Below are 21,569 nucleotides of genomic sequence, written 5' to 3'. Positions count from 1 at the left end.
CAAAAAAGATAAGAAGGGCTTGAGCGATGTGGGAATGAATTATGGAGCAACATGAAACGGACTAGTTATTTATTTCAAACCAAACTGTAAGCCACTTACTCTGGTTTCCTGGAAATTGGAATCAAAACCCAATCAAGCCAGGAATAAAACTTTTTGGTTCAATCCATCTCCACTCTTCCCAAATCTCATTAGGACAACGGTTGTTGTTATTGTAGATACGATTCCTGATATGATGGTAACCTTTGGAGTATCCAATCCCATAATTATAATCGAATATGATCGAGGAGACGGTCTTCCCTTGATATAAAATCCTACGTCCATGTTTGAGTATAATCTATAGTGAAAACTTTTCCAGTGAATAATCATGCAGTTCCGTGAAAATGGAGATCTGTAATCATATAAATGTTTTATTGAATTAAAAAAAAAGTTATCTGTTTAGCATTATTATCGAATTATATTCGATTACTTGGAATTAGGCACAAAAGCAGATGGCGGTGCAATCATGGTACTAGTCGGCCTCCACATGAAAACCTGATGGTGCAGTTATAACCGATGGGGATAATGTTCTGATGGTTAGGCCTGGAAAGGAAGGGAGGCAAGTGAGCCAGCACCTCACACACACACTCATTGTCCACCTGCCTCAGCCATTGACAACAGTAGCTTCGTTTGTCCGACCTGCGTTGTTGCCCGTGCCTATGCCTACGCCTACGCCTACGCCTGTGCTTGCGACTACTTCGGCCATGACCATTCCGGTGATGAGATGGCGGGGGGAGCAGGGACAACGGCAGCCCTCCGCATGCGTAGTTCAGTATGCTAATCTGAGAGACACAAATTGGACGAGGCGAACCACTTAGCCGTGGCAGTGTTGCAGGCACTGCATGATATTGCAATGATCACCACCTTTGCCATTTTCTATATCTCAATCTTTCTTATTTGTTTTTGCTTTATTTAGATAATGTGAAGTAAAGATTTGATGGGATTTTAATATGTTTGAATATGGTTGAATTTATTACTCGGTTCATTCATAAACTTGTTGCTTTCTTTCTTATATTATAAAGATGTGTTATGAGGCGAAAAGAATATGGAAATGGGCATGCCCAAGAGGTTTGGGGGTGGTTTCTTGATGTTATGGGGAAAGTTTAGGTTTTTCAATCCGTTTATTTATCCATTTAGTGTTATAATCTTTGTTAGGCGCCAGATTATTATTATTAAGCTAATCTAAATAATTTATGTAATCCCATTTCGTTCTGATTCAATTCTAGATATAGTTTAAATTTAAGTGATTATCAAACATCGGATAATACAAAATACTTTTTATTTTCTTATTAACGTCTAGCTGTACTAGACTTATTCATGGGTCGAAATCGAGATCAAATCAAACTTGAATAAGAAATCAAGGACGTTTGTTCTATCCAAGTCCAATATGATTATATTTTTAATCAAATCCCGACTCAAATTTAAAGATGGCATAAGAATACTAGTTATCCAAAAGTGTGAGAGAAAAAGAATGAAGTGGTAACAAATGAAAAACACAACTAAAAGTTGTTTTTTAATAGTTATGGGTAGGGTTCAACGTTCGATCAAGTCAAGTCGAGTCAACAAATTTTAAATTATTCGAGTTGATGAGTTATATTTTGTAACTTAAATTTTATTTAATTTTTGTTATTTGAGTTTATATTCTAAATACTCTCAACCATTTAATAATGAACGCTCAATCACTCTTGCAATCACGAATGTTCAAACCTATGACCTCTAAGAACAATAATAACAGCTTTAACCGCCGAGATAATTTAATTCGTACAAGATAAAATTATTCTTAATTTAAAATACTTTATTCAAAATTAGTTGATTTATATGAATTGGATATACTTTAAACATGTCTACTTTATATATGAATATCATGATTCCGTTATCAAACTTCACCCCTACAATGCACCAAATAGTGACGGTTTAATTGGTGGCTAACGTCCATTGATGCGCTTGACATCTGAATTCTCACCAACGTTTTTCGAGAAGTTGAAGGGCTTTTATCAAACGTTTTAATGATATTATCTCAATAAGATTTTCAAAATAATAATAATAATAATAATAATCTTCTGTATCAGCGTATATGTTGAATGCTGAAGCTCGTAATTCTTTAATCCTCTAGTTAATTTAGCTGCCATCAATTTGGGTCATTGCTGGCAGTTTTATTAATCTGGAGAAACTGCAGTTTTCTTCTTTTTTGTCTAACGAGAATTGGGGTGCCTTTGTTGGAGAAAGCAAATTAATTTACGTAAACATCATCGCTTCAATCACTTGTGGCAAAGATAGATCCTACAATTCTGGGGTCTTTTTCCCCATGCTTTCAAGTGTTAGAAAAACACAGAAGCTTTGAAGAACAAAATCAAAGGAACATCAGCTCTTTGTTTCATAGTTCACGTTAATCAACAAACCAGACCTAATTGTAAGTAAATTTCAAATGTATACAACAGTGAAGCATCTAGTCATGCCAACAAAAGAGTAACACAGTACATCTCCATATAATATAAAGTCTTTGTTGGTTTTATGGCAAATTTTGAATCCCACATTGGTTTTGTATAAGGAGGAGGAGAAATTCTTTTGTTATAAATAGAGTCATCCTCCTCCTCTAGTTTAGCATCCCACAAATATAAGCATTCTTCTATATTAAAGGCTATTTGTATTATTTCTCTCTCTTTGTAATATTTCCTCTATTAGTGAAATATTATTTTAGTAGTGTTCGAGGACGTAGGCATAATTTTTGCCTAACCTCGTTAAATTTTGGTGTTCTCTTTTATGTTTATTTAATAGCTATTGTTGGGTATAGTTGTTGTTAATTATTGTCCTATTAAAATTACTTGTCTTGGTAGTTCTGTCTAAGGAGAGTGGGTTTTAAGAGAGACCACTGTGACCCCTACACTCTTTCCTGGGAATCTACCTTGGGGTGATTTTTAGTACAATCTTTTCACACTAGTCACCTAGATAATAGTTTTCAAGGTGAATTTGTTATTATTGGTGGAAATTAACCCGAATTCCACAACGATTGACATCAGAGCTCTTGGTTTATTTTAGTATGCTCTGTGGCTGCGGCTTAGGCTGATCTTCCACATTAGAAAAAAAATTCCTTGGGCTAATTGACATTCCGCATTGACAGCTATTAAATAGAATTTGTAGCAGAAATGACAACGACATAAATATCCACATCGTCATCAACAACTTCTTCATCTTCAATTTTGGCAATAAATGTTGTGAAAAATGTTAGATTTGCAGTGGAGATTTTTTATGGCACCGGTCATTTTGGCATGTGACAAAGTGAGGTTCTAGATGCCCTATTTCAGCAGGGTCTAGACATTGCTATTGAAGGAGAGAAACCAGATGATGTTGAGGAGAAAGAATGGAAGATGATTAATAGATTGACATGTGGTACTATTTGATCGTGTCTTTCTAGAGAGCAGAAGTATGCATTTTCTAAGGAAACTCCTACAAGTAAATTGTGGAAGGCACTGGAGGATAAATTTTTGAAGAGAAGCGATCAGAACAAACTCTACATGAAAAAGAGATTGTTCCGCTTCAACTATCTACCAGATACCACTATGAATGATCACATTACTAGCTTTAATCAGCTGGTGACTGATATGATGAATATGGACGTGACTTTTGATGACGAAGATATGGCTCTGATGTTGATGGGATCACTTCCTGATGAGTTTGAGTATCTTGAAACTACTCTACTTCATGGGAAGGTTGATGTATCTCTCAGTGAAGTAACAGCTGCCTTGTATAGTTATGAATTGAGAAAGAAAGACAAACAAGAAAACACAAGTGTCGAAGCAGAAGCTCTTGTTGTTAGAGGCCGTTCGAAGAGTCAGAATAAAGGATGGAGAGGGAGATCAAAGTCAAAGTCCATATTGAGCAACGATGAATGTGCCTTTTATCGAGAAAAAGGGCACTGGAAGAAAGAATGTCCCAGGCTAAAGAATAAAGGCAAACCTGAAAGGGGAAAGGCTGTCTCAGAGTCAAATATGGTCGAGTATGATGATGCAGATTCAGATTTCGCATTCGCGGCTACGCCATCAACCAGCTGTTCCAGTTCATGGCTGTTAGATTCAACTTGTAGTCACCATATGACCCCTAATAGAGAATGGTTCTTTGATTTTAAAGAACTAAAAGGTGGAATTGTCTACACAACAAATAATTCCCCTCTTGACACACTTGGGATTGGTTCAATTCACTTGAGGAATCAGTATGAATCAATCAGAACCTTAACAGGTGTCCATTATGTACCAGATTTAATGAGAAATCTCATCTCTATGGGAACCTTAGAGTCAAAAGTTTTAGAAATGAGGGCAAAAGATAGGATTATCTCTGGTGCACTGGTGATAATGAAGGGAATCCGGAAAAGAAACAATGTGTATTACTTTCTGGGTAATACAATTCTTGGGACAGCAGCAGTGGCAGCTTCTACTGATGAACAGGAGTCAGAATAAACCAGGTTATGGCATATGCGCTTGGGACATGTTGGTGAAAAATCCTTGAAATTGCTGATAGATCAAGGATTATTGAAGGGTGCTCGGGCTTGTAAATTAGTTTTTTGTGAGCATTGCATCAAAGGGAAGAAGACGATGGTAAAATTTGGAACAACAATCCATGATACTAAAGGTATTTTGGATTATGTTCATTCATATGTATGGGGGCATTCCAAGACAACTTCATTGGGAGGAACACACTATTATGTCACCTTTGTTGATGATTTTTCCCGGAGAGTTTGGGTGTATACAATGAAGACAAAGGATGAGGTGCTAGGGTTTTTCCTTAAATGGAAAAAGATGGTGGAGACTCAAACAGACAGAAAAATCAAACGTCTTCGTACAGACAATAGTGGAGAGTACAAAAATGATCCATTTCTGAAAGTCTATGAAGAAGAAGGTATTGTCAGCACTTCATTGTTAGATATACACCACAACAGAATGGGGTGGCAAAGCCTATGAATCAGACATTAGTGGAGAAGGTTATGTGTATGTTGTCTAATGCTGGGTTAGGCAAAGAATTTTGGGCTGAGGCTTTGGTCTATGCTTGTCACCTTGACAACCACTTACCATCGACTGCTATTGGTGGTAAAACACCATTAGAGAAATGGTTTGGAGAACCTGCTACAGATTATGATTCCTTACATGTGTTTGGTTCCACTGCATACTACCATGTTAAGGAGTCAAAGTTGGATCCAAGAACAAAGAAGGTGATCTTTATGGGGATCACCTCAGGTGTGAAAGGCTATCGTATTTGGTGTCCAGAAACAAAGAAAATAATCTTCACCAGGGATGTTACCTTTGATGAATCTACCATGTTGAGAAAGGTGACTTCATAAAAATTAAAGCAGACATATGAAACTCCCAAACAGGTGGAGTTTGAAGGAAGCATAATTGTCCCAGCCAGTAAAGAAATCGATGTTGACTCTCCTATGGTAGAAGAAGATTCAGATGAAGAAGAGGTTCTGACCCATGAACCTTCATAGCAACATGAATCAATTGCACTCAGAAAGGGAAAGATGACCATTAGACAACCTGCTAGTTATGCTGATATGGTCTCGTTTGCATCACCAATTGCAATTGATGACGTTCCTACCACTTTTAATGAAGCAGTCCAAAGTTCAGAACATAAAAAGTGGAGGATCTCCATGAATGAAGAAATACAATCCTTTCAAAAGAATCAGACGTAGAAACTAGCTAGTCTTCCGAAGGGAAAGAAGGTAATTGGGTGCAAGTGGGTATATGCAAAGAAAGATGGATTTCCTGACAAGAATAACATCCACTACAAAGCAAGATTGGTGGCTAAAGGTTACGCTCAAATGGAGGGAGTTGATTATAATAAAGTATTTTCTCCAGTTGTAAAACATTCCTCCATCAGAATTTTGTTGGCTTTGGTAGCGCAGTTGGATTTGAAACTAGTTCAGATGGATGTAAAAACTGCATTTTTACATGGAGACTTGGATGAGGAAATCTACATAACTCACCCAGATGGATTCAAAGTTACTGAAAAAGAAAAGATTGTGTGCAAATTAGAAAAATCGTTGTACGGATTGAAGAAATCTCCAAGGCAGTGGTACAAGCGATTTGACAAGTTTATGATAGGGTTGAAGTACACAAGAAGAAATATGATCATTGTGTGTATGTACGCAAGCTACAAGACGGATTCTATATATATCTTCTTCTTTATGTTGATGATATGCTGATAGCTTCCAGGAGTCAGACAAAAATTGCGAAACTAAAGACTCAATTGAACAGGGAGTTTGAGATAAAAGATCTTGGTGAAGCGAAGAAGATTCTAGGCATGGAGATATCAAGGGATAAGAAATTGGGGAGGCTTTGTTTATCTCAGAAAGAATATCTAAGGAAGGTACTAAAACGTTTTGGCATGAATGAGAAGTGAAAACCAGTTAGTACACCTCTTGCTCCTCATTTCAAGCTCGGTGCATCCATGTCACCTAAGGATGATGCAGAACGAGAATACATGTCAAAGGTTCCTTATGCAAGTGTTGTTGGTAGCTTGATGTGTGCAATGGTGTGTACGAGACCCGATATTTCATAGGCAGTTGGGGTTGTGAGCATGTATATGCATAATCCTGGAAAGGAGCATTGGCAAGCTTTGAAATGGATTCTGCGGTATATTTTGAACATCGTAGATGTTGGTTTGGTCTTTCAGTAGGACAAACAAGATGGCCAATGTGTAGTTGGGTATTGTGATTCAGACTATGCAGGTGATTTGGACAAGCGTCGATCAATTACTGGTTATATGTTTACATTTGAAAAAGCACCAGTCAGTTGGAAGTCCACCTTACAGTCAACAGTGGCTTTGTCTACTGCAGATGTAGAGTATATAGCAGTTACAAAGACTGTGAAGGAGGCAATTTGGCTTCAAGGGTTGCTTGGTGAATTGGGAATAGAACAGAAACACATCAAAGTGTATTGTGACAGTCAGAGTGCTATTCATTTAGCAAAGAACTAGGTTTACCATGCAAGGATGAAACACATCGATGTTCGATATCACTTTGTACGAGAGATTCTAGAAGAATGTGGAGTAATAATCCAGAAGATTCGGACCACTGAGAATCCTGCTGATATTTTGACAAAAGTGGTAAATGCGGTCAAGTTTAAATATTGTTTAGACTTGGTCAATATTGTTACAAATTGAAAGATGAATTTGCAGACACTACTGAAGATTGGATTTTTTTAGAGATACGTGTGAAATTTGCCAAGGTGGAGATTTGTTGGTTTTTTGGTAAATTTTGAATCACACATTGGTTTTGTATAAGGAGAAGGGGAAATTCTTTTGTTATAAATAGAGCCCTCCTCCTCCTTAGTTTAGCATCCCACAAATATAAGTCTTCTTCTATATTAAAGGCTATTTGTACTCTTTCTCTCTCTTTGTAATATTTCTTCTATTAGTGAAATATTATTTTAGTAGTGTTCGAGGACGTAAGCATAATTTTGGCCTAACCTCGTTAAATTTTGGTGTTCTCTTTTATGTCTATTTAATAGCTATTGTCGGGTGTAGTTGTTAATTATTGTCCTATTAAAATTACTTGTCTTGGTAGTTTTATCTAAGGAGAGTGGGTTTTAAGAGGGACCATTGTGACCCCTCCACTCTTTCCTGAGAAGCTACATTGGGGTGATTTTTAGTACAATCGTTTTCACACTAGTCACCTAGATAATAGTTTTCAAGGTGAATTTGTTATTATTAGTGAAAATTAACCCGAATTCCACAACAGTCTTCCCCTCTGTTCTCTAATTTGCTTAGAACAACTTTCCCATGATGGACTCTTCAAACTCCTAATGGGACACCAGCTTTATGCCATGTCAAAACCTGCTAATCTCTACTCTGCAAGTAACACGAGTTTTCTTTTTCATTTTTTGAGTTTTTGAGGTCGTGGAGGATCTTGAAGACCTTTTTATAACACAACAAAATTAGCTCAAGATATGGCGGACAAACGACTGGCCCCACACCTCGTGTCCCGCTCTTTCCGAGTGAGAAGATAAGGTAGAGTTATTTTTGTCTGGCTCCACAAAACTTATCATCTGAAAATGTATTTTCATCTTAGACCCGTTATACTAATTTAAGTATTTTTTTAAATCTTTTATTATTAATCTGTTTTCATCCTTAAAATTTTACAAGTTTATATAAATTCACCGAACTATCTTAAAATTTTCCAAGCATTTTATATTGGATCAAACCCATAGGTTAAAATTGTGAGTTATTCTAAATTATATATTCATATATAGATGTAGCACCAAGAAATCCATCATTGAACCAGTTATAAACATGTTATTCTCAAGTGTCATGTGTTCCACGGTGTCGGGCAACCAATAAACGGTCCTAGTCAATCCGACATGGGGGCCAACTATGATTGCCGGCTGTAACTATAAACCAGTTTAAACTTGATGTACTACTTACCCTATGGCCATGGTCATAAAGTCACCGACTGCTCTCTGAGTGAACGCTCTTTAGTCTCAGAAACAACTTTCTATCGCCTTGGAACATGTTGGTTCAGAGTAGGCCAGGGCTTCAGAAGCTACTAGAGATAACCATGCCACGTTTTCTCTTGGGAAGGGAAATGATCGATGATAGCCCACGTGAGGAAACTGCCCCGTCGTAACTGCCAGTGGCAACAATTTTGCAAGAAAAACGAGTTTTGGAAGCCAGAAAGGAGAAAAATCAGAAGAACCTGACAAATATGGTGTACGTTTGATGAATTCCATTGGCTTGCAAGCTGTACCCTAAGGAAAAGCAGATATCATAATTAATTTTGTTTGTAAATAAATGATCGGAAGAATGAGAATGTTGATACATTTCAATGGAAAAAAAATCCAAGTTGTGGGGGCGTCGTTGCTTTGTTTACAGGCATCATAAGTGGGTCAGATAATCAACAAAATACTTGAAGATAATAAATCTTTTTAAAATAAATAAATTTATAAATAATATATAATATAAAAAAGCAATTCATGGGTTAATAATGAGGACTCTCTGGGCGCACGTTAGCAGGCCTAATGTTCTTCCAGACTTTCTTCCTCGTCTTTGATTCTCGTTCGTTCTTGATTCTCGTAGTAGTCTTCTGGATTTGTTCTTTTTGCTCACCGTATGGATTCGGGGTCTTTGGGTCTTGATTGGAAGAAGTTGTTTGTGGGTTCAAATGAGCAATCCCTTGATTTTTATCCTCATGAAATTCGCGATGGAGTGACCACTGTTGTTCCTCCGCCAGAGGTGATCGATGATGGAATTGCGGACTGGAATTACGCTCTAGTTGGGCAATTTCTCGGTCCAGCTCCAAGTCTAGGTTCTTTGCAGCGTATAATTGATGCAATTTGGGGGAAATCCTCGCGAGTCAATGTGAGTCTTGCCGGCCCTAACCTCTTTGTTTTCTCATTTCTTGATTATGAATTGAATGATTGGGTGTTGGACAATGGTCCTTGGCATGTTCAGAATAAACCCTTAGTTTTGAGGAAATGGGTACCTGGATCGCAGAAACTTAGCTTTGATCTGTCTTGTATGCCAATCTGGGTACAACTCTATAATATTCCATTGGAGCTTTACTCTCAGAAGGGTTTAAGCTATATTTCTAGTGCCATCGGTAGACCTCTTTACATGGATTCCATAACGGCCTCTAAACAAAGGCTTGAATTCGCTAAGGTCTCTGTGGAAATTGATGCAGGGTCTGTTATTCCTGATTCTGTCCAGGTAGTTTTGAAAGATGGTTCAACTGTAATTATTAGTGTGTATGTGCCATGGATGCCTAAATATTGCCCTGATTGCAAATCTTTTGGTCACAACTCGTGTTCTGAGGCTAGACCAATTGCACAAAAACCTAAGGAGGTTCTAGTATGGAGAAAGAAAGATTTGTCTTCTTTGGTAGATGGTAATAAGGATGTTATTTCAGCTACTGCCCCTACAGTAGCACATGTGGATGCTAATATTTCCAAAGATGTGGCTTCTGGTTCTAAGTCTTATTCTGATAAGGCAGTAGAATTGAGACAGAATGTTGATCTGCATGTTGGCAAAGCAATGGAAACATCTATAAGAGACCTGCAAGAGGGCAGTGAGGTAAATGTGGATACGAATACTGTTAATTTTCCGCAGGACCCTATAGTTGTAACCGTTCCTCAGTATGAATCTGAACCTTGTTTGTCTGGATTGGCTGCTGGTATTAATCTCCCTCAGGATCCTCATCCCGGGGATTTCCCTTCACTCCAAGACTCATTGAAGAGGAAGACTAAAGGGAGGAAAAAGGACAATGCTGGTTCTTCAAGTAAAACTGAAGTTGTTGATGGTCCCAGAAAGCTAGAGTTGCTTCTTTGGGGGTGGCCGTGCTATTAAATGAAATAAAGTCAAAAAAGAAAGACCATTTGGAGAAAGCTAAAAACACTGCGATGAATTTGTGTACTGGTGGTGCTGGGCAAACTATTCTCCCTCAATGTTAGTGGGGTTTTGGAACGTGAGGGGGATCAATAACCCCCTCAAAAAGCTGAAAATGTTTAATAGGTTTGAAAAGTATGATGTAGAGATTATTTGCCTGATGGAAACTCGTATTAGAAGGGATAATGCAGCTCATTTCTCATATGTTATATCTGCTGATTGGAATTTCGTTGACAACTATGACTTAATTGATGGGGGCCGTTTGTGGATTTTCTGGAGGAAGCATTTGGTGATATCTGTGCTACGTAAACATGAGCAAGCCATTACTATTTTGGGTTCTGTGGATGGGCATAGGACTGCCATTACTGCTGTATATGGATACAATAATGGTGTTGCCAGGAGGGATCTTTGGGACCATCTTAGCTCTGTTGGGAACGAAATTGGTTCCTCCTCTTGGGTTATCGGGGGGGATTTTAACATCATAGCCAAAGCAGAGGAGAGTTTCGATTTTGATATTATGGGTATTCACTGCACTCTTGATATGAAAGACTTCCAAGACTGCTTGGAGAGCCTTGACCTTATGGATCACCCGTTCCTTGGACCTCTATTCACTTGGTCCAATAAGCAGGAAGATTCGTACTTAGCGCGGAAATTAGACAAGATTCTTGTTAATGACCAATGGTTGTTAGATCATCCTGATTCATTCGTTGAGTTTGCTGCACAAGAAGTCTCGGATCATTGTCTTGGTTTACTGTGGACTCACAAGGGGGCTTTGGCCAAGAGGCCGAAGCCTTTCAAATTTTTTAATTGCTGGACTGGTCATGAGCTATTTCTGGCTACTGTCCGTGACTCTTGACAGAGGCACTGTGGTGATAACCCCATGATCTGCTTGTTTCTCAAGATGAGGAGACTTAAACCTCTTCTTAAGACATTCAACAAAGAGTATTTTTCTGGCATCTCTAGTAGGGTTAGTGGTAAGAGGGTTGAATTGGAACGGGTTCAAATCCTTAACTTAGCTCGTCCCGATCGGAGAAATATTGCTGATGAGAGGAGAATACAGGCTGAATTGGTGGATTTGGAGATAGCTGAATCTGATTTTTATAAACAAAAGGCTAAAGCTCATTGGTTAAAGGAGGGTGATTTGAACACAAGCTTCTTTTTTCAGAGAACTCAAGCAAATAAGAAGCGAAACACTATTAGAACTGTTATGGGTGAGGACGGCCAGAGATATGATTCTTTTGATGAAATGGCTTCTGAGTTAGTGAGATTTTTCACCAATCTCATTGGCTCAGCTGATCCCTTGGTTTCGGGTTTCCCTGCTAATTGTCTGTCTGATTTATTGAAATACTCTCTGCCTGATGGTGCTACTTCCCTCCTCACTAGGGAAGTTAGCGATTTGGAGATCAAGGAGGCCTTATTCATGCAGGGGAAGGATAAAAGTCCAGGTCCTGATAGGTTTACGTCTGGTTTCTTCAAAGCCGCTTGGAACATTGTGGACAAGGACTTTATTTCTACCGTGAGGTATTTTTTTCAAACCTCTTGTCTGCTACCTGCGTTTAATGCTACTGCTCTAGTGTTGATTCCTAAGTCTCCTAATGCTTCTATGGCAAAAGACTTTAGGCCTATATCTTGCTGTTCTGTGGTCTATAAAACAATAACTAGAATCCTTGTTAATAGACTTGCCCTTTATTTCCCTGGAATAATTTCCCAGAATCAAACAGCATTTGTTAAGGGTAGGAATATTGTGGAAAATACATTGTTAGCTTAGGAAGTTGTTAAGGCTATTCTAGGAAGAGTCTTTCTCCTAGATGTGTTATAAAAATAGACCTCCAAAAGGCCTTTGATTCTGTCAATTGGGATTCCCTACTGACTGTTCTTGAAGCGATGGGTCTTCCTGATAAATTTTGCAATTGGATCAAAGTATGCATCACTACACCCATGTATTCGGTTTCTTTGAATGGTAGCTTGGTGGGGTATTTTAAGGGTGCAAGGGGGATTAGGCAAGGTGACCCTTTGTCACCCTATTTGTTTGTCCTTGTGATGAATGTTTTGTCTTCACTCTTGAATATTGCTGCTAGGAAAGGAATTTTCATATTTCACCCAAAATGCAAAAGAATCCAGCTCACTCATCTCTGCTTTGCGGATGACCTCCTAGTATATTGCCATGGTTCTCTTGATTCAGTGCTTGGTGTTAAGAGTACTTTGGAGAAGTTTTATGAATTTTCAGGACTCAAGCTGAATGCTTCTAAAACTGAATTCTTTGTGTGTGGTTTGAATCAAATCATTCTTGATCAGATTCGGTTAGCCACGGGATTTCGTATGGCGCAGCTCCCGGTCAGGTATCTAGGGGTTCCCCTAGTCACTCGCAAACTTTCTAGTAAAGATTGTGCCGCTTTGTTGGAAAGAATAAAGGACAAATTGAATCAATGGTCCAGCAAAAAGCTTAGCTTTGGAGGGAGATTGCAGCTAGTCAAATCTTTCCTCTTTAGCATCTTTAATTTTTGGTGTCGGCAGCTTGTCATTCCTAAAGGAGTCATCAAGGATGTCGAGAGATTATGTATGCGATTTTTCTGGAAAGGTTGTGACGCCTCAGCTAGAGGAGCCCGTGTGAGCTGGGGTCAGATCTGTTCTTTAAAATCTGATGGTGGTTTAGGACTTAAAGATCTTGCTCTTTGGAGTAAATCTTGTTGCTTGCTGCTAATTAGGAACATCCTGGCCAATGACGGTTCTCTGTGGATCGCCTGGTTACAAGCTTATTGCTTTAAATCTGAAAGTTATTGGGAGGTTGGTTGTAAGCCTCATTATAGCTGGATTTTAAACAAATTACTGAGGTTCGGGATGATGCGAGTAGATTGTTTTCTCCCAGTGCAAATTTGAGCTTGATAAAAAGCAAATGGATTTGGGACAACATTAGAATTAGTAGGGGGAAGGTGATTTGGCATAAGATCATTTGGTTCCCTTCCCACATACCTAAATTTTCCTTAATTTCGTGGATGACCATTCTCGATAGGCTGTCAACAAGAGATCGGCTTATTCGTTTTGGTGTGGTTAATGATGATGATTGTGTTATTTGTGGTTCTAGTATGGAATCGCGCAATCATTTATTTGCAGATTGATCATATGCAAGGAATGTTTGGAAGGCTGTCCTGGGGCTATGTGGGATTCATAGCATTGCTGACAGCTGGGACCAGCGCCTTAATTGGCTGGTTGCGAGTCTGAAAGGTAAATCACTTCGAACAAGAATTTTAAAGTTGGCCTGGACTGCTTTTCTGTATCACGTGTGGGAAGAACGCAATTTCAGGTTATTCAGGGGTCTTTCTCGATCTAGTGAGGATACTGTAAAAATAATTAAGGAAGTAGTGAAAATTAAATTATATAGCCTTAGTTTACACATTATAGATGATGGTTATAGGGACATGTACATGAACTGGGGACTGATATAGTTTGTCTTGTTCTCTTGTAGCAGTTTTGCTGCATTTTCTTTGGATGGAATATAACTTACTTATCCAAAAAAAAAGCAATTCATGATAATTTTTGTTGTCCTCTAATTTCAAGACATCACCTTAATTAATTTAGATCGATTCGAATCGTACATCTGATTTTAATGAATGAGTCTCGTAGTAGAAATTTTGTGTGCTCATGATAATTTTATTGTATTTAACTGGTTGACTATAACATTATTTCATGAGTTAAATCCTTTCGAAACACTATTTTCATACAGTAACTATATCGTTATTTAGTCTAGTGATATATAGGTGTGATGTTATCTAATAATTAAGAGTAAAATACACAAATGGTCCCCAATTATAGGGTACTACGTTATTAAGTCTCTCGACTATTAAAAGTTATAAAATGATCATCCGACTATAGAATGTTACTTTGTTAAATCCCTCGACTATTAAAAATTACAAACTCATTATTTCCCATTAAAAAATGATTGTTGTTTAAGTTAAACGTTAATAGGATGACTGAGATATGTTAGTTGTTTGAGATTCTGTTATCAGATTTTATCATATCACATCTAAAATGTTAATGTTTAACTCAGAATACCGTCTATTTTTTAACATAAAATGATGAGTTTGGAATATAATGAATAGTTGAGTGACCATTTTATAACTTTTAATAGTTAAAGGACTCAACAAACAACAATATATATTCAGACTATTTTGAAACTTTTAATAATCGATGGACTTAATAAAACACTATCCTATAGTCGAGGTACCATTTGCATACTCTATCCAATAATTAAATAAGTAAATAACTAGACAAATTACAACATATCATCAAAATTGAAATGAAATAAAATCAATTCTAAAATTAAATTTTTAATGACGTGTGATAATTTGTTAGGCTCGATCAATCAACCGAAAATGCGTCAAAATGGGGTGAATTAACTTTTTGAAAATTTAGGGAAATAAGAAGATAGGATAAAAAATTTGCACAATAATTTATAGTGGTTCAACTTCCTCAATAAAGTCTACATCCACTACCTTAGCTCATCAGTAAGGATTTCTAACAAATTCACTAATTTGTTATTTCTTTTTCTAGGCTCAAGAGATACATTTTACAACTCCCTAGTTTTCAATATATAAACTAGAACTAAACCCCTTTTATAAAAGGATACAAAGATTATAAATAAGAAAACCTCACAAGGTATGTGTTTACACAATTTCGCTCACTAAAACACCATGTACAAGAGAAAATAAAGATAAAGAGTGAAAAAGTTTTTCTCTTGCGATCAATTCTTGGAAAGGTGTTCTGTAACATTCTTCAAGTGTCTTGAACTTGTTTTATATGTTGGAATGAGTTACTAGCCATTTTTAGTCCTTGGAAGCTGAAAAATCTTCAATTTTACGCAAGGGTTTAGAAACCTCACTTAAAAATTTGACCGTTGGAACATGGGGTTTCGACACCTGTAGGCCATTTTTACATTATGTCTTAGGGGTTTCAAAACCACCTAAGGGGGTTTTGAAACCATGCCCAAAATTGCGTAATTTCACCTTTTAAATTCTTAAAATTTTGAATTATTTTTACAATGTTTGAACAAATTCAATTAAGTCCAAAACACATTTTACCCTTCTTTGTTATATCAAAATATAAGTTCAACAATCTTCCCTTTTTGTTACAACAAAACCTTTGAAAAATAGATTTTGGCAAAAGCTCCCCTTAATAAAACATTTAATGAAAAAGAGAAATTTTTGGAAAACATTAAAACTCCCCTTTTTGATTCTTGAAATTGAAATTTTCAAACCTATATTTCTCCCCCTTTTTTATATAAAAAATAATTCAAACTTTAAGGTTCAAAAATAACAATGGAGAGTAGGTTAAAACAAAAATATTGCATAAAGCTCAAAATACTTGTTTGAAAAACAAAAGTCCCCCTTAATAAATGCATTTAAAAAACAAATTTTAGTTCAAAAACTTTGACACTTCAAAGAATATTGAATTTCAATAAGATAAGAGAGAAACACATTAGTAGCACATGAAATTCAATAAATCCAAGTATAAACTACTTTATGCAATATTAACATGAGACATTAAAGTTCATTTGCATAAAGTCATCCAAAAATGTTATGCATTTGAAAAATTGATATCAATTGTTAGAGAGATATCATTTGCAATAAAATTACATGCATAAACATTCAAATTTAAGGTTAAAAATAAGAAAATTTTATTTAAAACATGAGAAATGAATTTGACAAAAAATCATTATGATGAACAATCATTTATGAAAAATCATTAAAACTTTAATATGTTCATCATAACACATTTTAAACATGCATGAGATAAATAACATGTAATCAATTATGATCAATACTCATGCATGCATAAAACCCAATAGACAACCAATTAATCAAAACAATAACATTTAACATTCCTTATGAAGTGTGGCTAGAACAATTGAATATCTTCATTTTTGTCACTATTGCTCTCACATACCTACAAGAGACATTTATTTGGATTTTGATATCCAAATTGCTTTGGATCCTTGAATGTTAGTACTAATTCCCCTTGTTCCCTTAGGAACCCATACTTGCCTAATTTTAAAAAGTTTTCCAAGTTTTAAAGGGCAAGTAAGTTCCACGTGACCATGAAAATTGCAATGTGAGCATTTTGTCATTTTTAAATATGATGAATTGTTTTGAGAAATTAATTCCTTTTCTTTTTTTAAGCTTTCAAGATTAACTTTCAAATCAAAATTTTCTTTTTCTAAATAATTGATTTTGATTTTTGAAAACTCAGAATCATTCTTCAAAACTTCATTTTGTTTTTCAAAATCAAACTTTGCTTTCAAAATCAAATCATTTTCAACTTTAAATTTTGAAATTAATTTCTTATATTTGGAATTCATGGTCTCAAATTCCAAATACAATTCATCATAAACATCTCTCTAAATAAATAAGAACTTAAATCACAAGAGTTAAAAGTTACCATTGAATCTTCTTTGATGGCCATGAGGCATAGGTTGACTACTTCATCATCATCATCAAAGTTGTCTTCATCACTCTAAGCCGCCACAAATGCCTTTTTTTCTTGATCCATTCTTCTTTAGGAGATGACATTCATACTTGACATATCCCATCATTTGGCATTCAAAGCACACCGGAGGACATTTCTTCTCGTTCGATTCATGTTTCTTATCTTCTTTGGATGTCATGAATCGTTTGAATTTCTTGAAAAGCTTGGTCATCTCTTCTTCTTCACCCTTTTCTTCACTTGAGGTGCTTTCATTTTTAGTAGAGGATTTCAAGGCAACACTTTTTTTCTTTTTTTCTTTCTTCTTTTCTTCTTTCTTCTCTTCTTCTTGTTCTTTATCCTTTTCCATCATCGCATGAGTAAAAAGGAAGTCAATAAGTTCATAAAGCGAGAGAGACTTAAAGTTCTTCGCTTCAATGATCACCGTCTTTTTCGATTGCCAAGATTTTGGAAGAGAATATATCATATTCCTAGCAAGCTTCTCGTTAAGGATGGTCCCTCCATATCCCTTGAGACCATTGACAATCACGGAAAATCTATCTATTATAACTTTGATGTGTTCATCCGATTTCATCTTGAAATTCTCATAGCTATAGTTGAGAAGACCTTTTTTTGTTTTCCTCACTTCATCGGTTCCTTCATGAGTGACTTGAAGCTTGTCCTAAATCTCCTTGGCATTTGAATAAGATAGACTGTTTTGATATCCATTTGGACCTAATACACAAAAAAAATATGCATGACCTTAGCATTGAGTTAGAACTCTTTCTTCTCTATTTCACTTCATGTCGCCATAGCTCTAGTTGGAGTAGAATGACCCATTAGGATAGAGTTCCAAGCATCTAGATTGGTGGCTTGAATGAAGAGCATTATCATATTCTTTCAATATTCATAATTTGATCCTTTGAAATAGGGTGACTTGTTGATCGGTTGATAATCTTCAAAAATTGATAGAGCTCTTCTAGGATCTTCACAAGGTTGTTAAACCATCAATTGTGACCCGCTCTGATACCAATTATTAGGCTTAAACGATCAACCGAAAATGTACCAAAAGGGGGTGAATTAACTTTTTGAAAATTAGGGGAAATAAGGAGATATGATAGAAATTTTGCAAAATGATTTATGATGATTCAACTTCCTCAATGTAGTCTACATCTACTATCTTAGCTCCCCACTAAAGATTTCTAACAAATTCACTAATTTATTCTTTCTTTTTCTAGGCTCAAGAGAAATCATTTACAACTCCTTAGTTTTCAATGGCTAAATTAGAACCAAACTCTTTTTACAAAAGGATACAAAGATTATAAACAAGAAAACCTCACAAGGTAGGTGTTTACACAATTTAACTCACAAAAATACTATGTACAAGAGAAAAGAAAGATAAAGAGTGAAAAAGCTTCTCTTGATGATCAATTCTTGGATAGGTGTTTGTAACCTTCTTCAATTGTCTTGAGCTTGTTTTTATTTGTTGGAATGAGTTACTAGTCATTGAGATGATTTCGAGCCATTGGAACCAGAAAAACCTGTAATTCTACGCAAGGACACACTTAAAAATTTGACCGTTGGAACAAGGAGGTTTCAAAACCTATGGGGGGTTTCAAAACCTGTAGGCCATTTTTACACTCTGCCTTAGGGGCTTCGAAACCACCTAAGGGGGTTTCAAAACCATACCAAAATTGTCTAATTTCACCTTTTAAAATCTTAAAATCTTGAATTATTTTTACAATGTTTGAACAAATTCAATTAAGTCCAAAACACGTTTTACCTTTATTTGTTATATCAAAATATAGGTTCAACGTAATCTGATTTTATACATTTTATCAAATATAACTCTTTATTCGGAAAAAACCCAAGTTATACAAATAGTCTCCAAGATCCAAACACTTGCAGAAAAATGTATAATGCAATGGTACTAAAATTTTAAGCTAATGGCCTTTCAAGCGGCGTTCTGCATTTTTATCCATCCAAAGAACGACAATGAAATGTCATAGTATCATACCTTATTGAATCAAGCTTGATAAAGAAGTTCCTCAAATTGTAAGGGCGGTACCAAACACATGCTATTTTAAAGGTCACCTCTTCGCAAAGATGCATAGGTCACTGGCAAAAAGTTCTTGAAGAGAATTGTCTGAAAGGAAGCTCCGGAAAAGTATGCCTATTTTCAAGGTCACTTGAGATTGTTACTGATCTTTTTCGTTCCTTGAACAGTTCATGTCAGGATTTTTCCTCTCGTGTTCAAGGATCTTTTGCAGCCAGGTTTAGCAATAACATGATCCGGGGTTATCTTCCAGCTGCTATGGCTGTTTTCTGGTCACTTTGCTTCTTCCTTTCAATCTGCTTCTTTGACTTGTTCAAAGTTTGGTCAGCTTTGGAGACGATTTTAGAGACTGTGAATCTGGCCTCTTCGAAAAGCCGTGCTCTATGAGGAAGCAAAGCATTGCGAAGGACAATGTCGACTCCATCGTAGGACCAGACCCCTAAAACTCCCTCTCCTTTAAGTCCAATAGCAAACCAACCAATGCCAGCAGCAGCAATGTCCATTGAACTAGAATCCCAGCTATTACCGGAAACATGGAATTCCTTTCTCACCCAATTGCCAAGCTCTCCTAACCTATGCTCCCCAATTGGTGGCTAAAGCAAGCAGCAGACCAAAAGCGTCAACGGCAACATTATACACAAGAAAAATGGTGTAAAGGGAAAATTATATGAACATGCAATGCTTCCAAAGGCTGTATCTATTCCAGAAAGAATATCTATATTGCAAAATGAAAATCTGAATAGTCGAGCTAAAGCTATTACTTCATTGAGATCACATACCTGTAACTGATGACCAATATGCTCCTCTAGCATTCTCTGTGCATTTTCAGTTTTCCTATGTGTAATGGTAGATAAGGGGATGCCCAAACTGTAACATATAGAGATTTCACAGACGACTCTTCAACGTCCAGTCTCATTAGTCCAGCAATATGAACTGTATTGCCAGCCTGTCATATTTGAATCTATTAGCATTAGCCCAGTCATAAAGCACTAAACTATAAAAGGAATCAAAAAGAGATACATAGATTTCTGGAGGAGCGGTTTGCCCCCAGCCCCATCTTCCCATTAGACGAATATTCGAAAGAAAACATCAGCCAGAAAAAAGAAAAGAATCTAATTTGACCAAAATAAGCAAAAAAACATAATTACAGAACATGGCGACAGCAAGCCTAGCTAAAAATTAGGTAGTTAGCATATTTAACAGAAGAAATTATATGGAACGTAGACTAATGCTACTTATTTTGAGACTTCACCTTGAGTCTATATGCGCCCCTTCGACTCTTGCAATGCCCAATGTTGTTCCAGGCACAGGTGCTCTGTTAAGAAACCAATCTTCCCACCAACACACTTCCCAATGGCATTGATCAATGTACTCTTTCCAGCATTCTGCGCTCCCACTGCCCACACAGTACCTCTAGGCCCTGCCATCTCCACAATATCATCCGCCAAGTTCTTCACTACCCAATCCTTTACAGGACTCACAAAATGCAATTTTGCAATCCTGCTAGCTGCACCCTCCCTCGCTCTCTGTCTTGCCCAATATTCAAATCGCGTAGGTGACAATGAGGTAGGTAAAAGATCAATCTTAGTAACCACAAGCACAATCCTAGGAACATTTCCAGACTTCCCGTTTCCAAGATGAGTAATTGTCTTCAGTTACATCAGATACAAGCTTTGCTACTTTTCTAGGAAATGATCCATCAAAATCTGACAAGTCAACCACCATTAATACCACTGATCGAGCTCCTGCCACTGATCCCAATCTCCTCCCAACTGTATGATCAAAATCAAATTCTGGCAATAAGTTCTCCATTGTTGGATCCTTCACCTTGCCATAGGAGCGCAATGAGTGACATCTAGCACAAACCACAGGCTTTGTCAGGTGTTTCAGTACCTAGGTTTTCTTCTACAAGGTCAGGGCTTTCACATTTTCCTTTTAAAATCAGGCCTTTCTTGAGAAAGACTGTGAATTCGGGTTCTGTTGAAACAGGTGCCAAGTGACAGGAACTTGTTTTGAGTATTGGGTCCTTGGTCTTTGCTGGGAGCTTGATGAAGAACCCAACATTTTTAGGGTCGGAGTCCTGCATGTGAACCCCACATCCCGGGCAAACAACATTGTGGGGAGTGGCATCATCATAGTTTCCATCACGGTTCAGGGTCAAAGGCTTAGAAGAAGACTCCGGATTTTGCCGATGTGTTTGAAGCTTTTTAGGTGCTGATGATGAGGCTGTAGATTGGGAGGAGAAACGGTTGGTGAAGAAGAGGATGTGTGAAAACTGCTGGAACTTTGGACGTAGCCTCAGGTATTAGTGGATTTGCTAATGTAGTTGAAGTAAAGGGTGGTTTAGTAAAGAAAAGTTTAGAAAAGGGTGGTTTAGTATCTAAAGTATCACTTTTGTTCTATTTTAGTATCTAAACTTTCAATTTTTTAAAATTATACTTAATATTTACTTTTTGTTTCATTTTAATACCCGGCGTTTACTTTTTGTTTCTTTTTATTACCCCATTGTTGACTTTTTGTTTCATTTTAGTACGTAAAATTTTAAAGGTGGTTACTAAAATGAAACAAAAAGTAAACTTTAGATATAGTTTTAAAAAATTGAAAATTTAGATACTAAAACAAAACAAAACTGATAGTTTAAATACTAAATATA

General features: G+C 36.7%; 1 pseudogene; it reads right to left on the bottom strand.

Annotated features, from left to right (window-relative positions):
* Positions 1-18,847: 18,847 nt before the first annotated feature.
* Positions 18,848-21,441, bottom strand: LOC120206160 (annotated as a pseudogene).
* Positions 21,442-21,569: the final 128 nt, after the last annotated feature.

This window comes from Hibiscus syriacus, unplaced genomic scaffold (assembly GCF_006381635.1).
Source record: "Hibiscus syriacus cultivar Baekdansim isolate YM2019G1 unplaced genomic scaffold, ASM638163v2 tig00013386_pilon, whole genome shotgun sequence".
Classification (NCBI taxonomy): Eukaryota; Viridiplantae; Streptophyta; class Magnoliopsida; order Malvales; family Malvaceae; genus Hibiscus; species Hibiscus syriacus.
Note: the sequence above shows the minus strand (reverse complement) of the source record. Positions and strands in the feature narration are given on the sequence as shown.